Here is a 17,934-nt window from a genome sequence, read left to right as displayed (position 1 = left end):
TTGCACACAAAAATAGAAGAGTAATTAAAACGCCATCTGTCGGTCGTATACCTTGGCGCATTTTTGTATCCTCTTACCGAATATTTGATTGCACAATAGACAAATGACGTCAGAAACTAAATACGACGTTCTCAGGAAGTTTGTATCTGAACGAACTCGTCTGATATATATTTCGTACGATAGTGTTTCTCGATAACTTAAATATGTACGCCTGCAAATCCATTTATTCAATCAAACATTCGCATTTTTTCTTATTTTCATTTTTCGTAACGATTTTTGTTCAATAATAATAATGCTACTGCGGTGGTGGGTGCAATGTTTTTAATCACGACACTGTAAACTTGCACGACGCAGCTCTTCCGCAAGAACTTGCAAATAATTTCTGAAATTAACTTACCGAAGCGACTTGGGGAAGTAAACTTGCGCAAGTTTTTCTTTCAGTGCAAACACGTCAGCAAGCGCTCGCACGAGTTACTTGCGGAAGTTGTCTCTTAGTAGACACAAGCCATTAAGACCCGATCGGCAGGAGTGACCTTTCGGAACGCCAAGCTGAGACGGATGTCCGAGTGCAACATTTGTGTACAGTGATAACCGCTATTAATGGCGAAAACTGACACGTGCGAAATGTACGACGGGATAGTGTGGGGGGGGGGGGGGTTAGAGAGGGGACGGGGATTCGTACCGGGAAAATGTCGCGGAAGCTGGCTGGTACGTGAGCCGTCAGTCGGCTGGCCCTCGCCGAAGGCCACGGCCGCGGAGGCTGCCTACCGGAGGGTGGTGCGCTCTGTCGGCGGGTCGGGAACTGCGCGGCCCACCTGCCACCTGCCACCTGGCCGCCGCACCGCCAGCTCACTGCTCAGTCCGTACTTAGGCACGGTGCGGTGTTGAGCGTCAGGTGGTCGGAGGCGTGTGCTGCTGCTGCTGCTGCTGCTGCTGCCGCCCAACGAGGTTTGTCCACACTCCACTAGCGCTGAGAGCACGCCCGCGCCCAGGGTCTCGCATTCTGTTGCTAGCCGCTGGGGAGCTTCATCGTGGAATTCGACCGGCAGCTCGGGTACCGACGTAGCTGCTGGCGCTCGCTATACGTCACTGCCCGACGTGCGACCGACGACACCGAGAGCTGTCCTTACTTGGCAGTTGTTTGTCAGTCGGCGAGGACGCGTGCAGCGAGGCAGTGGGTGGCAGCGTAGGCGCTGGGCGCGGCGCGGCGCGGCAGACCGCGCCACACCCAGGGCTGCTCGCGACCACCGGGCGGGCACGGTGTGCCAGCCTCACTCACCAAAAACTACTGGATTTCCGAACTATTTCTCACAATTACGAAACAGTATAGTCGTTTTACCTGTTGTGTCTCTTTGCCAAGTAAATTACGGAAGTGAGGGGGAGCCAGGATTCACTGGCTACTCTCTTCACGACTAACTTCAGACATCACTGCATTTCGACTTTTGGGGGAAATCTTCCACGCTGGACACGGTTTGTAAAGTGTGTGTGTGTGTGTGTGTGTGTGTGTGTGTGTGTGTGTGTATACCAGAATAACTCGAAAAATAAGCTTCACACGAAAAAATGTGTAGACTGCAGAGATGATTATTTTCGAGGGGCGGGGGGGCATCTGCTGGTGCTAAAATTAGCCCGCCACCCCAGCCGCTGGGAGTGGGGCGGGAGGCAACTTTAAAATTTCAAATGGGAACCCCCATTTTTTATTGCAGAATCAGATTCTACATAAGAAGCAACCCACATTTTGTGTTAAACATTTGTTTTAGGTTCTTGGTAATTGGCGCTGTAATTCAAAAAAATCCATGTTCTCGTTTTTGGGTGGAAGATGGTAACGGATAAATGAAAAAAAAACTTATTTACTTTGTAAATTTTGATTCGCTAAAACTGAAACTCTCCCTCTCTCCCCACAGGTTGGGGTTTGAGAGAGAGGAATTAAAGTTTTACAAATGTTGACCCAAACAACATTGGTCAAATGGGTCAAGATTTGTAAAACTACTTCCTCTCTCTCAAACTCCACCCTTTGGGGATGAATGGCTCTGAGCACTATGGGACATTACAGCAGAGGTCATCAGTCCCCTAGAACTTAGAACTACTTAAACCTAACTAACCTAAGGACATCACACACATCCATGCCCGAGGCAGGGTTCGAACATGCGACCGTAGCGGTCGAGCGGTTCCAGACTGTAGCGCCTAGAACCGCTCGGCCACCGCGGCCGGCACCCTATCAGGAGAGAGGGAGAGTTTTGTGACAGTATTTGAATGCTTCTCGTGTCAGTTGACCGTCGATGGTTGGAGTGCTGACACATTATCTGCGAATCCAGTTATGCTGACAACTGATGGGTCATGCATGGGGATCGTATCAACCTGTACCGCATCAAAACCGTCTGAAGATGACGCAATGAAGCGTCGTAACTGGTAGCGACAAAATAAAATCATAACGACGGCTGTAGGTGTTTTTATTTTTTGTCACGATAGTAAACGGCCGTCGTCCCAGAGACGTCCTGCTAAAATGATGGACATACAAGAGGGGGAGTTTTAGTTTTAGCGAATCAAAGTTTACGAAGTAAATAAGTATTTTTTATTTATCCGTTACCATTTTCCACGCAGAAATGAGAGCACGGATATTCTTGAATTACAGCGCCAACTACGAAGAATCGAAACAAATGTTTAAGACAAAATGCACGTAGCTTCTTAGGTTGAATCTGATTCTGCAATGAAAAATGGGGGTTTCAAATTTTGAAGTTGCCTCCCGCGCCAGCACGAGGGTGCTGGGGTGGCGGGCTAATTTTGGCACCAGCAGTTCTCCCCCCCCCCCCCTCCCCCCCTCGAAAATAATCAACTCTGGATTCTACACATTTTTTCGTGTGAAGCTTATTTTTCGAAGTATTCTGGTGTGTCAACTTAAAATTTACACCCTGTATATGCCGTCGTCAACTTGTCTGTGGGTTTGAAAAGCATTTGTAAAATGTAGCAAGCGCCTAGTTCGTGAAACAGTCTATGCTCCAGTTTAAAAGAGGCAGGCGAAGCTGTGTGAAACTGCCAGCTCGCCTGCTGATCGGTGGCGTCACGTGTTCCATTGCCACCAAAGGGAAAATCTGTTGTTTCCGGTGTAAGAAGGTCCCAAGGACAAACGAGAGTTCCGCACGAGGTGGCCGCTTTTATTCTACACTCGGTGTGAGTCAGCAGGTGTCCGTAGAGTAAATCGCATTGCCTTGTGGCGAGGTCCGTGAAAAGGCGCTGCCTGTCGATTTTATTTTATTAAGTGAAAGCCTCGTTCACTTTCTGTCGCAGGAGCTGCGCACACATTCTCGCGTTTCGCAGTGGTCGCAGTAGAAACGCACAAGAGTTTGGGATGCCACGGTGTCCTCTTCCCCACGGCAGGTGGTGTAGGGGAATGCCGGACATTTGCCACGCCGGAAATTCGCCACACTTGCCCCTTCGCCAGGTAGCTTGAGTAGCGATCCCTCAGGTAAGGGACGCCCTTCCCCGTACTACTCCTGTCCGCTTTCAGACCGCCGTCTCCACATCTTACTCGATACAACCAGTGCGTAAGGGACGTTCTTCTTCGACATCTTGGCCAAATACAGAGCTTCTTTTCCAAAATCGAAATATTTATAACTTTTGGGAAACGAAAGCAATACCGACGATTATGTCAGTATGTAATTAGTCCTGCCAAGTATAAATATAGATTCCTCTGTCTGTACGGTAGCTTCCTGTCACGCTTACTGATTGCGATAGAAACAGTCCAGCGGCATGGGAGCAACAAGAAAGGAACGATGAAACGAGAATGCAAATGTACGCTAATCATTTCTTTTTTATCACTGCATTTGTGCCTACTTTAATTACTACAACTGCATACCCAAAAGACAATAGTGAAAGAATAAATGGGTTTGTGAATGTTTGAAAAGAAGAACGACATACTCCATATTAATTTACTCTCTAAAAACATTAGTTAATAAAGTGTAGCGGGACAATGTTCAAACCAACTGAAAACACGTTCACTAAATAGAGATAAGAGCATCTATGATTGACATGTCATCTAAAGTCGACTTACAATTTTAAAATGTCAGAAATAAGGAAATGAAGTAATACAGAATGCTACGCTTGTAACGTACGCTGTTGTTTTACATTGTTTAGCTCTGGTACAGGGTCACAGAGAAAGCATCTTAGGTTCTGGAGGGAAAAGCCGTAACTGTAATTATCTGCGCTACAACAGAAAAAAGGACAACTTAAGGAAAAAGTAATGTAAGCTCACAATCGACTTTGAAGCAGATAGTTCCTGTGACTTAGTATGGGCAGAGGTTATACTCGACAACTGGAATAAATTAATAACTGGCTCCTTTTACCGACCCCCTGTCTCAGGTGAAACAGTTGCTGAACAGTTCAAAGAAAAGAAAACTTGAGTCTCACCACAAATAGGTACCCTACTTATACAATTATAGTTGGCAGTTACTTCATTCTACCTTCCGCATGTTGACAAAAATACATTTTCATACCCTATTGCAAATAGAAAACAACTTCCGTAATTGTTCTAAATGCTTTTTTAAAGATTATTTTTAACAATTAGTTGACGAGGCCATTCAAATTGTGAATGGTTACGAAAACACACTTGACCTCTTAGCCACAAATAATGCTGAGCATCACGACGGATACAGGGATTAGTGAACACGCAGTCGTAGAGAGGCTCACTTCCGTAACAAAGAAATTCACCAAAACTAAACGCGAAATACATCTATTTATAAAAGCAGCTAAAAATTCAGGTGACGTCTTTCTAAGAGATAGTCTCCAGTCCTTCCAAACTATGTAAATGGAGACCATATGTGGCTTAAGTTCAAAGAAATAGTATAAACAGCACTCGAGATATTCATACCAAATAAATTAATAAGAGACGGAACTGATCCCCCATGGTACACAAAACACGACAGAAAGCTGTTGCAGGAGCACCGCAAAAGGCACGTATAATTTAGACGAATGGAAAATCTCCAAGATTGGTGAAGTTTTACTGGGGCTCGAAGGTTGGAGCGGATTTCAATGCGAGATGCATTTAATAGTTTCCACAACGAAACTCGCTCTAGAAATGTGGCCGAAAATCCAAAGAGATACTGGTCCCATGTTAAGTAAACCAGCGGAAAGGCTCAGTAAGTACCTTTACTGCGCGACAGCGTCGGTAATGTTACTGAGACAGTGCCACTAAAGTGGAGTTAGTAAATGCGTTTTCCGAAATTCCTCCACCAAAGAAGACGAAGTAAATATTCCGGAATTCGAAATGAGAACAGCTGCAAACATAATTTAGAAGTAGGTGTTGCAAAGCAACTGAAATTAAACTGTCAGTGACAGAGGAAATGATCAAATATCTTTTCAAAAAGTCTCTAATGTATAAGAAAAGTAGGTCTAATACATTTTTTTCTGATGTTCTTTAGTAACAATTAATTTTCAGTAGTAAGCTCCTTGCTTTTACTGACCTGTTTAAAGATAATTCACAATTTAGTAAGAAATTTTAATTTTTAAAGGACTATATCTAAATGTATTTAAGTAGACTTACATCTACTGTAAATGTTTGCAGCTAAACTTAAATAAAAAATATTTGAGGTGCCAAAATTGTCTACCTTAGCATCAGATCAGTTTTGGGATGTCAATTTTAGGTGCAATTCAAAGGTTCAGTTCCCATTTTCTTTTATGAAAGCGTATACTATCAGTTTAACAAACCATGATATTTTAGGTGATAGTTGCGATTCTGAAGCTTCAGAAAATTATTTTAGAGCTCACAATTATTTAATAGTATGGCCATAATATTGGAAGGCAGAAAAAAGTTATTTTAACGTGACAACAATAGGGATACTTTTGTGAGCCTTGAAACACTTTTTAATTTTTACATTAAAGGCTGATTCGCATCACACTTTGCACAGGCTTTGGACCGTGAAAATGCTAAATGACCATCTACCATTCTGGCGTGTGTAAAATCAGCGTAAACACGCTGAACTAATGTACACTCTATTTACAATTACAACTTCACATTAGCTCCGATAATGCTGCTTCAATGTTTTAATAATTTTATGTCAATAACCTGCGAGGATTCGGTGATCTTCATAGTTTTTAAAACATTATTTTTAACGTATTTTAGTCCAGTTTCTGAATATGGGCAATGGCTTTCAAGCAAGGCCTAATGTTGCCAGTCTCTTCATAATTCTTTATGATTCTCTCTCTATCCTGTCGTCCAGCTTCAAGTACTTCTTCTTCCTCTTCTTACCTTCAAGATTCATTTCCAATTTCATTTACATGCAGTTTGTGAGCTCTGCTTCCTTTTTCAAGCACTCCACAAAATAGTTCATTTTAGGGTGAGGGTTTCCAGTAATACTATTTATTTTGTTGTGCCACCGTTCAACAACATTCGCCGTTCGGTTCCTTTTTCCGTAACAGTCCCACATTTCTATTGCGATATCCTCCTTCTCTAGCCAGTTATCCACAAAGAGTGAAAAAATTGAGAGAACCTTCCGGTATCAGGAGCTTCTGCATGAATCTCAATCCATCCATTGCTTACGTCCTCCGGTTTTACAACTGCCAGCGCTGCATACATGCTGACGTGAAGTCTTAAATACTCGTTCTAGCGGTACTCCTCAGTTAGACCGAGAACTCGAGTTCTTCTCCATAAACTCTTCTTCATATGGAAATAGAATCCATTTATTTCAGTTATGGGAAAAACTTGACGAATGGCCGATTTCGCAGGTGCCTCAAAGTCCATCTTTACTTGTTTAGGACACCACTCAGAGACTGCCTGTTTTATCAGACGAACATATGTGTCTTTCTTCTTATTAGGGAGCAGTGCAAATACAGTAGGAAGAATGTTTGTTTCTTTAATCGGGCCTCCAAAGTCTACGTGTATGGTGTAGATCTGTGCAAACTGCTTGCGGCATCTCTTAAATGTTCCATCCATAAAAAAATGGGAACATGTTTTTAAACTTTCTTTCCTTTGCTTCCACTAAAAATCATTATTCTCACCTCTAATCTACTGCCATCTCTCATTTTTAATAGATCTTCATGAAGATCAATTTCATAAGAGTTCGTAGGCTCTTGTCGGTTCCCCCACTCTTGACTCCATCGACGACGCACCGTTCTCTTCATAGATTCTGAATTGGGCATCACCGTAACAAAGTCATAAACTTTATTATGTAGATTTCCCATTTGATCCGCGTATATCTCCGATAACTATGTAGTTTCTTCTCGAGACCTTCTCTTCGCTCTTTCCACTTGCTTTCTCACTTTCAGAGCTGCATCGTCAAGTGGTCCACAGAGATGTTCTAATACGCTCAACACTTCTCCGTTCTTCGAAAGCAGCTTTCCCTTGCAATGCTCCGCTTTTCGGCGTAAGCACATCCATGTAACAACACCCTCTTTAGATTCCCTCTGTTTAAGATACGCGTAACCTTTGTAATGAGCAGGAGGCCTGCCCTTGTTCGTTGTGATAACTTCCTTACTGATGGTCACGTTAGGAACTTCGAAAGCAAACTGGGCGGGCGGGTGAGGAGAAGGAGGTGGAGGAGGAGGGTGGAGGGGGGGGGGTGTGTGTGACAAGGGACCCAACCCTTCGGAGCAGGTAGAACCGTGGCAAATGTCCGGACACCGTGTAGGCCGCAGGCGGCAGAGTGGAGCTCGCTCACCCCAGTCGGCCTCGCCGGTCATTGCAGTGCAACTCACCCACTCGGCGTAGCTCGTACAGGTACAACCGCAGTAGTCACCGCCGCGCCGCAAGTGAATGAGGGACGTGGCTGTCACAAATTTTCAATTTCTGAATGGCGTAGCCAGGACAACCGAGTTGCTTAGCCCTCGCATTGGTTTGCCAGAGTTGTGAGGAGAGACAGACAGAGAGCTCGAGAACCCAGAGCGGCGCTCGGTTAGGAGGCGACCGCGGGCACTCCTCATCGACGAGTCTGTGAGTCTGCCCTGGCAGGAAAATGACAAAAGTGGGAGCTCGAGGTGGCCAACCATATAGAAAAAAAAAAAATGGCGAGGGTCGGGAGGCACATTAAGCCGTGCCGTTACTCAGGCAGCGGCAGCGGAGTGGGTGCAGAACGGGAAGCCGCGGGTCGATGGGAGGGGAGGCTGCAGAATGCCGAATGCAGTCCCTGTGCAGAAACCTTTTTTGTGTGCAAATTTTACGTCATGCACACTGCAAATAAACCGAAATAATGTCGCAATATATTCTATTTATTAATATATTCGTAAAAGGCATGAAAAAGAAAAGCAAAGGAAAATTTTGGATTGCAAATAAGTTTTCGAGGAAGGAGTGGCCACGAGGACTCTTCAAGCAATTTTCCGAGGAGGGGCTGTAGTTAAACCTCACAGGGGTGCACGTGCTCGGCCAGTTCCATTCAGACCTCGGAGCCGCTCTCGGCTGCTGCACGGTGCCTCACATCACTGCTTCCCCATTTTTACGACAAATATCACGCAGTACGTGTAAATCGTGAACTGTACAGTAATAAACTTATCTAATTTTAATACTCCAGGTTCTCGTGTACGCCTTACAGTCGGTTCCTGGAAAGTTACGCGCAATCTCAAATTTTCCTTCACCCTTCATTTTCTCACTTTTGATGAAACTGTGAATAATCACAGTTTACTGAGCTTTATTCCGTTTATTTGCGGTGTAAGTGTAAAAATTAAAAATAAGAATATTGCCACATAGGGACACGACCCTCGAATTACACACATCAAAAACAGTTTTGCATCTGCTCGGTTCCGAGAGTTCCGGAACGTGTACAGAAAATTGAATTGATGTATGCCTGTATTCGTCGTGGCATACTGTCCACAAGTTCATCGAGGCACTGTCGGACCAGATTGTCCCCTCCTCGACGGCGATTCGGCGTAGATCCCTCAGAGTGGTTGGTGGGTCACGTCGTCCATAAACAGCCCTTTTCAGTCTATCGCAGGCATATTCGATAGAGTTCGTGTCTGGAGAACATGCTGCTCACTCTAGTCGAGCGATGCCGTTATACTGAAGGAAGTCATTCACAAGATCTGCACGATGGGGATGTGAACTGTCGTGCACGAAGACGATGCGTCGCCAGTATGCTGCCGATGTGGTTGCACTATCGGTCGGCACTGGACTCGCATTCGGGAGGACGACGGTTCAATCCCGCGTCCGGCCATCCTGATTTAGGTTTTCCGTGATTTCCCTAAATCATTCCAGGCAAATGCCGGGATGGTTCCTCTGAAAGGGCACGGCCAATTTCCTTCCCTAATCCGATGAGACCGATGACCACGCTGTCTGGTCTCCTTCCCCAAACAACCAACCAACCAACTATCGGTCGGAGAATCGCATTCACGTATCGTACAGTCGTTACGGCGCTTTCCGTGACCACCGGCGGCGTGCGTCGGCGCCACATAATGGCACCCAAAAACAGCAGGGAACCTCCACCTTGACCGAGCGAGGTGGCGCAGTGGCTAGCACACTGGACTCGCATTCGGGAGGACGGCGGTTCAGTCCCGCGTCCGGCCATCCTGATTTAGGTTTTGCGTGATTTCCCTAAATCGCTACAGGCTAATGCCGGGATGGTTCCCACGAAAGGGCACGGCCGACTTCCTTCCCCAGCCTTCCCTAATCGGATGAGAGCGATGACCGCGCTGTCTGGTCTCCTCCCCCAAACAACCTCCCTGCACTCGCTGGATAGTGGGTCTAAGGCGTTCAGCAGAAAGTACGCGGACGCGATGGAACCGCGGTATTCACCGTTTAGGCATGGTTGAACAACACGAACCGTGTACCTCCTTCCTGGTAAAATGACTGGAACTGATCGGCTGTCAGATCCCCGCTTCTAATAGGCGCTGCTCGTGCACGGTTGATTACATCTTTGGGGCTCTGAACAGTCAAGGGGACTGCGTCTGTGATACAGTATCCACAATCAACATCTATATTCAGGAGTTCTTGGAACCGGGGTGGTACAAAACTTTTTTGATGTGTGTATTATCGTCACGTTAACTAAAGTGATCATCTGTCTGAATCGTTACCGTTACAGCATATTGGAAAAGGCAGAACAGGAAAATGAAAGTTCTACGAGTTGAGTGCGTAATAAAATATATTAGCCGCAATGAAATTTTTCCGCGTGGTCAGTCTGGGGCGACTGCGCGTCCTGAAGGCAGTCGGGCTCCCGCCTGCCCACTCCCCCCCCCCCCCCCCCCCCCCCCCGCTCTGCCGGTGTGTGACTGTGGTCCCTGTTTCCGTCGCCCCGCCGCTCCCCGCCTGCGCTCTGTTCTCGACACCAGGGGTTCCCGACCATCCGGATGCCAGCCAATATCACCAACTACATTTAGACGATTCCTTAAAATTAACCCTCCTGTTTTCAAAGTGACGAAAGGCAAAAAATAATTAAATCGAGGAGAGTGTAGGAGACGGAGGCTCCTGCATATTTCTAAGACTTTTCTTATTTTTAAAAAAATACCGTGTTTGGTATCAGCGATTTACATCCGTCGAAAAGTCGCAAAGCTAGTAGCCCAACTCGAACGTATAAAGCCGAATAGAACTCAGTTTAAAATACAGTGGTGGGTTTGTTCAACCACACAGAGTCGTTTACCTAAAAATAGTTGTTATTTGTGTCCGATCGATGTTTGAAAGTTTACGGACGTCAAGACACAAGCACAAGCGATCGCGGAAAGAACGCCGTGTAACGGACAGCTGGGGCCAGTGTTACGCGGAGAAAAGCTAAATACTTGCAGGGCTATATTTCCCAAAAGAGAAAGTGCTGTGTTGTGTTGTGTTGTCTGTCGCACGTCGGCCAGCGCGTGGCCCTGCTGCGCCAGATCCTCGCCACGAGCTGTTCCATTCCGCTCTCTCTAAACACTCCGTTCAAACTACACGTTTCCACTTCGACAGTGAATAAGTTAATAAAGAGCGGCAGCGCAGTAATTTCTGCTCTAGAAAATCACTTTGAAGTACAAATATATGTTGGTTCGAGCAAATAAATCCTCATATAACTGCTGTGAATATGCAAGCTATAATAGTCTGTTACAGGACTCTTTTGTTTCCTTTTTTTGTGCAGTGACTTGCCCTTCCGGAGCCTCACGTGCACATGGATTGTACACAAATGTAGAGTTTCATTGGATGCTAGGGCGAATTCATCTCCGTATTTTAAAAATCGGTATTGTTACAACTTTTTTGTTGTATATTAATGGGTACTTACGACCTACCTGTTCCCCAAAGTGGCACAACTTCTGTTTTATCAAAATTTATTCCAAAATGTTATGCTTGCGGAATTAACACATTTTACTGTGACCGGAAGTTCACAGTCTGAAAATACTTGTTCCTCCTCTGAGAATGGTCCTAGAGCTCCGATATGTACTTGAAATTTTCAAAAAATGGTTCAAATGGCTCTGAGCACTATGGGACTCAACTGCTGAGGTCATTAGTCCCCTAGAACTTAGAACTAGTTAAACCTAACTAACCTAAGGACATCACAAACATCCATGCCCGAGGCAGGATTCGAACCTGCGACCGTAGCGGTCTTGCGGTTCCAGACTGCAGCGCCTTTAACCGCACGGCCACTTCGGCCGGCTTGAAATTTTCCACCGGCCGCAGTGGCCGAGCGGTTCCAGTCCGGAACTACGCTGCTGCTGCGGTCGCAGGTTCGAATCCTGCCTCGGGCATGCATGTACGTGATGTCCTTAGGTTTGTTAGGTTGAAGTAGTACTAAGCTCTAGGGGACTGATGACCTCAGAAGTTAAGTCCCACAGTGCTAAGAGCCATTTGAACCATTTTTATATATGTATACATTAGTAGCATTAAAAATATATATAGCCTCCGTCCTTTCGAATGTTGATTAGAGTATCGTGTAAAAATCTGAAGTCTGTCAAACACTTTTCGAGGTTTTTGGTAACAACGTTTCGTCGCCCATGTACGAGTGTTCATCAGAGAATGGTGTAAAAAATTGAAGTGAATCGGTCAAGAACTTTTCCAGATTTTCAATAACGTTCACCGTTCACATACTGTGATGAAAGACGTGCACTTTTCCCACTGCTACTGACAATATTGTTCATGCTCACTTGTCAGCTTGTGGTTGGTTGCAGTATTTCCTACAGTGTAATTTAAAAAAAAAAGATAAATCGAAAAAATGGAATAAAATTGTAATTTTCAATCAGATAGCAGTTGGACCCGGTTGCCGAATTTCACTCGGTGGTCTCCGTGTGTCGCTAACATATGAGGATGCCCGCCCCCGGCCGGCTAGCCTTGCGGTCTAACGCACTGCTTCCCGAGCGGGAAGGCGTGCTGGTCCCCGACGAACCAGTGTCGGGGTCCGGTGTGCCGGCCAGTCTGTGGATGGTTTTTCAGGCGGTTTTCCATGTGCCTCGGCGAATGGGGTCTGGTTCCCCTTATTCCGCCTGTCACACTATGTCGGCGATTGCTGCGCAAACACTGTCTCCACGTACGCGTACACCATAATTACTCTACCACGCAAACATTGGGGATACACTCGTCTGGTGTGAGAAGTTCCCTGGGGGGATCCACTGGGGGCCGGACCGCACAGTAAACCTGGGTTCGGTGTGTGGCGGCGGTGCGGTGAGTGGACTGCTGTAGCCTGTTGTGGGGCTGTGTACAACTGACGGCTACGGCGTTGCTAGATCCCCAGTTCAATACGTACACAGAACATAAGAGGATGGGGCGCACGCAGAGTTCTCCTGAAAAATTAAAGGAAACATGTAGTGTTATCCTAAATCTTCATCTGTACTCTGTGAAATACCTTAGAGTGCAGTGGGGGGTGGGGGGGGGGTTTACGTACGTTAGGCAGCACTGACGATTTTGCGTTCGTGGTCCGCCCCCTCCCGCCACTCTCCTGTTTGATTCACGAACGCTGTGTGGGAAGAACGGCCGTAGTCTGTCGCGGAGGTCTCACCTCTTCGCTTTTCCAGCTGTGCTCATTTCCTGCAACGTCTGTGTGAGTAGGTAGTGTGTTGTCTCAAAACACTCCGTGGAACGAATGCTCTAGGAATCTTCCTGATGCACACCACCTCTCTCTGGCAAAGAACCGCAGTTTGTCGCCTAGTTTTGTGTGTTGGCTGCTGCTGTGTCAGAGTGGTCACGCGAAGCCCCCTGAGCTGGAGCGCAGTCGCAAGAGAGCCGCAGGCGTCCTGCGGCGGCGCCAGCTGTTATCGCCTGTGTGAAAAGGTTTCCAAATACTGCTACCGGCCACAAAATTTGTCGAAATCTGCATCATATACGAGAGGCCTTTGAAAAGTCCGTGCAAAAATAAAAACTAATTACGTGTTTGGGGTGAATCGTTTTTATTTTTCGACATAGTCTCCTTTTAGACTTATACACTTCATCCGACGCTGTTCTAATTTATTGATCCCTTCCGAATAATAGGAATTGTCCAAGTCTGCAAAATAGCTATTAGTTGCTGCAATCACCTCCTCGTTTGAATAAAATCTTTGTCCCGCCAGCCATTTCTTCAAATTGAGGAACAAATAGTAGTCCGAGGAAGCCAAATCTGGAGAATAGGGGGGATGTGAAACGAGTTGGAATCCTATTTCCGTTAATTTTGCGACCACAACTGCTGAGGTGTGTGCTGGTGCATTGTCGTGATGGAAAAGGACTTTTTTGCGCTCCAATCGCCGGCATTTTTCTTGCAGCTCGGCTTTCAAACGGTCTAATAACGATGAATAATACGCACCTGTAATAGTTTTACCCTTTTCCAGATAGTCGATGAGGATTATCCCTTGCGGATCCCAAAAGACAGTCGCCATAACCTTTCCGCTCGAAGGAATTGTCTTCGCCTTTTTTGGTGCAGATTCTCCATTGGGAACCCATTGTTTAGATTGTTGTTTGGTCTCAGGATTATAGTAATGTGTTCATGTTTCATCCGCAGTGACGAAACGACGCTTAAAGTTCTGCAGACTCTTTCTGAACAGCTGCAAACCATCCTTGCAACACTTCACACGATTCCGTTTTTGATCAAGCGTGAGCAATCGCGGAACCCATCTTACGGATAGATTTCTCATGTCCAAATGTTTATGTAAAATATTTTGTACCCGTTCATTCCAGATGCCCACAGCACTAGCAATCTCACGCACCTTAACTCTTCTATCATCCATCACAATATCATGGTTTTTATCAATGATTTCTGGAGTCGTAACCTCTACAGGGCGTCCAGAATGTTAAGCATCACTTGTGCCTATATGGCCACTCCGAAAACTTTGAAGCCACTTATAAACTGTTCTAATCTAAGGTGCAGAGTCACCGTAATGTTTATCGAGCAGTGATGAATTCAGGGGGTGGCCCGGGGGGAAAAGTCCCTCCCGGAAATTGGAAATTCCCCCCCCCCCCCCAAGAAATTCATATCTATAGTTGTGGTGAACCATAAAAATTATCACGTGGTCTGTTAACTTGTACCGTTGTGACAAAATTTAAACTACGCCAGCTGCTGTTGCAAACGAATTTGGAGTCAACTATGGAGAGGTCGTGATGACATGCAAAAACCTGATGTCGCAAATCACGTCCCTGGGTATTGCTACGAAATTGGAAGTAGCATCTGACATTATAAAAGGTTGTTTTAATTTTTTTATTGCATTACTGGGAATTAAATGAAATAACAAGTTTACTGTTACCAGTCACCGTTTTATTTTTTCCACGACGCGTTTCGAAGGTTTAAACCTCCATCATCGGGTGGATTTACATTAGTTAGTGTTACATATGTGTGTATGTTGTGTTACGACATTTGGAGGAACTTGTGGCACTGCCTCCAGTTGTTTACAAATGTGGCAGTGTACATGTGAAGTGTTACGACAGCAAAAGGAACCTGCGACCACTGGAGGCAGTGCCACAAGTTCCTCCAAAATCGTAACACAGCACACACACACATATGTAACACTAACTAATGTAAATCCACCCGATGATGGAGGTTTAAACCTTCGAAACGCGTCGTGGAAAAAATAAAACGGTGGCTGGTAACAGTAAACTTGTCGTTTCATTTAATGACAGTAACAGTCACGGTAAAGCCTAACCTAAAAATGTTCGCATTTAAAATTACTGGGAATATTTCCAAGATTTAATACCCATATAGATTTTTCCTAATCTATGAGTCCAAAGTTCAAACCAAATATTTGTGTACACTTGACAATGATTTTCGCAGTGTCAATGAGGATACACAATTTTTGCCTGAAGAAGCGGTACATTCCACCGTGAGTGGGACGTTTGGCAACGCTGCTCTACGAGTATTATCTAAGCTTTCACTGATGTATAAAAACTCAATGCATTGTTGAAACTGTTGTAAGGTTGTAACAGTCAGTCGACAGGTTACTATGGAAGTGTGATGTGATTATGTACTACGTGCAGTCTTCGTCAGTTTATAACGTACAAAGAAGTGTTAGTGCCGAAATACAATGTCGAAACAACAAACTTTAATTTTTTTCTTTTCTAATAAAAGACAGTGTATTGCAAAAGACAAAGACGAGTGTGAGTCTACTGAAAGAAGTGCTAGTGATTTGACGATGAATTCCGTAGGTCTACCAAGTCTTCAGTTTCTTTTCCACAGTTTTCAAACGATAAATGTGCTATTTCTGGCCCATCCGTAAATTGCAATTCTAAACAAAGTACTGAACGCGAGATTAAGCATCAGCAAAAATGGGAGTGTAAGTACAATTGGTTGTACTTTGATCACGAGCGGGGTGGGGCTTTCTGCAAATTGTGTGAAATGCATTTAAAAAAACGATATCGAAGCTCTACAGAAAACAGGAGGAGTGTTCATTTCTGTACCTTTCACTAAATTTAGAAAAGCTACCGGAAGCACGAGAAAACTAGAAAAGCACGCCAACTCAGAAAAACATGCAAGAGCCGTTGCACTTGAAAATTGTAGATTACAGGGATTAAAGCTCCAATTCATACATAGATATTTAAACAAAATTAAAATGGAAAAGCTTTAAACCGCCAAGCATTGTCATCGTTAATTCGAAGTCTGTATTTCCTTAGTAGGGAAGAAATACCCCACACAACAAAATATGAACCTCTAATTCGTAAGGTAGTACTGAAAAGCGACATTAATCTTGAAAAGTGGTTAAAATTTCAGAGCGAAAGGTCCACATATATTAGTAAGTATACTGCATCAGAATTGTTGACTTGTTTGGGAGAGTCTTTAGACTTTCAAGATGAAACACTTCTGCATGAATGGCAGACGAATCTACAAACGTTTCCAACGAAAGTGAACCGTCTTTAGTAGTGCGATATGTTGCACCGTCTCCATCGTTTGAAGTGAAGGGAAGGTTTTTATGTCTCGTTGAGTTGAAAAGCTCTTGAGCTGAATCCATATGTACAGCAATTGTTCTTTCGACGGTGCTGCTAATTTTATTGGTTCCATATCAGGAGTCCGCGCTCGGTTGTCAGAGAGGAAGGGCCATAAGCTGCCATACATTCACTGTAGAACACATGTTTTGTCAATTGCTGCCACCAACTCTAGGAATAAACCCCATTATAAAACGCACATTACATGTTGTTAAAGACATTTACAAACTTTTTCATGGTTTTTCCAAACGAGAAAATGTTCTGCATGAAATTCTGTGTGTTTTAGAGCAACCTGTTTTAAAAATACCCGAAGCTGATGACATCCGATGGTTAAGTACGTATCGCACAGTTCATGCTATGTTCCTAACCTGCAAGTCCATTATAATGGCATGTAAACATATACACAAGGACGGCGCGGATTTAACAAGTTTAGCTGGAGGAATCTTGTTACAAATGATGAATTCCAATTTCATTGTAGGTTTAGTGATTTTAGACGGTACGTTAAATGCAGTCTCAAACTTACGTAAAGTTTTGCAGAGACAATCACTTACAATTTCGCAAATCCATCTAGTAGCGTCTGGAACATTTAAGATACATCGACTGTCTTTGTGACTGCGATGTGCAGAAAATGAAATTCTTAATAAAACTAAAAAAAACTGCAGGAGGACGCAACAGAAGTTAAGGGTGTGCTATTCATAGGGTGACCAGACGCCCGGATTAATCCGGACATGTCCTCCTTTTTAGCTCTTTGTCCGGAGTCCGGGCGGGTTTTACAGTGTCCGGCTTTTTCGCAAAGTTGAGCGTAATACAGTTAAATTTACAATTTGTCCCGTTCTATTGCTCCTTTCTTAAAGGGAGAATGAACTATTGGCACAGCCTTCATGATAAACACGCACGAAGGCGGTGTTAGTAGGTGACACCAGGATCGTCAGTGTTATCGTTGATCGACCTACAAGTGAATGCAAATATCGATTATTTAAAATTTTCGTAACGTATCTTCACTTTGTATTGGTTTGGCTTCCTGTAATGCACGTATGATTTGTGAGTGTAATTTTTAACCTAGTGAGTTACGTAAAATATTTGGCTATGCCTAAACGAAATTGCACATTTTCTGATGTCCTTTCCTGCAAATATCCTGCTTTCAAGAAAGGGAGAAATGAATTTGAAGCGGAATGAAAGATATGAGGAGCTGGAACGTACGTCTCAGTGGCCAATAAAGGTAATAAATAACTCGACAGATTAACTGTCATGGTTTTATTTCATTGTTTCATAGTCATTCAGTTTATTTTTATTCGGAAGGGTAAAGTGCAGTTTACATGTCGTCAGCTGCTGCTTGAGTTGTAGATGTTGGTAGCGGTGCGTCGAATGAAGGGAGTTGAATGGTCTTAAGTTTTTCGCTTTGTAAACAATTCCGTGTTGTTGACATATCAAAACAATTGACGCCACATTGTCACCACAGTCAATGTTTTTAATTTTTTTATATTGCTCAGTTAACCACCATCTGACCATCAGTAATAATTGACAACTAGTTTTAATTCCCGGCAGAAACACTCAATCTTATTGGCTGCCTAAACGCTATAAAACGAAATGCATGTTGGTTTGTTACTGAAATGTTACATTTCTTGCACAGGTGGCCAAGATCTTGAGCATAACATTGATGTGTCCTCTTTTCTTCTTCCTTTGCCCACCTT

General features: G+C 44.5%; 1 protein-coding gene across 1 annotated transcript in view; it reads left to right on the top strand.

Moving 5' to 3' along the window:
* Positions 1–874: 874 nt before the first annotated feature.
* LOC124594683 (filamin-A-like) overlaps positions 875–17,934 on the top strand; it is a 201,032-nt gene continuing 183,972 nt past the window's right edge. The window contains exon 1 of the mRNA XM_047133050.1: positions 875–948. The gene's annotated coding sequence lies outside the window, so the exon portion shown is untranslated. The remainder of the gene's footprint in view (positions 949–17,934) is intronic.

This window comes from Schistocerca americana, chromosome 2 (assembly GCF_021461395.2).
Source record: "Schistocerca americana isolate TAMUIC-IGC-003095 chromosome 2, iqSchAmer2.1, whole genome shotgun sequence".
NCBI classification, from domain to species: Eukaryota; Metazoa; Arthropoda; class Insecta; order Orthoptera; family Acrididae; genus Schistocerca; species Schistocerca americana.
This window is presented reverse-complemented; position numbering and strand designations above follow the sequence as displayed.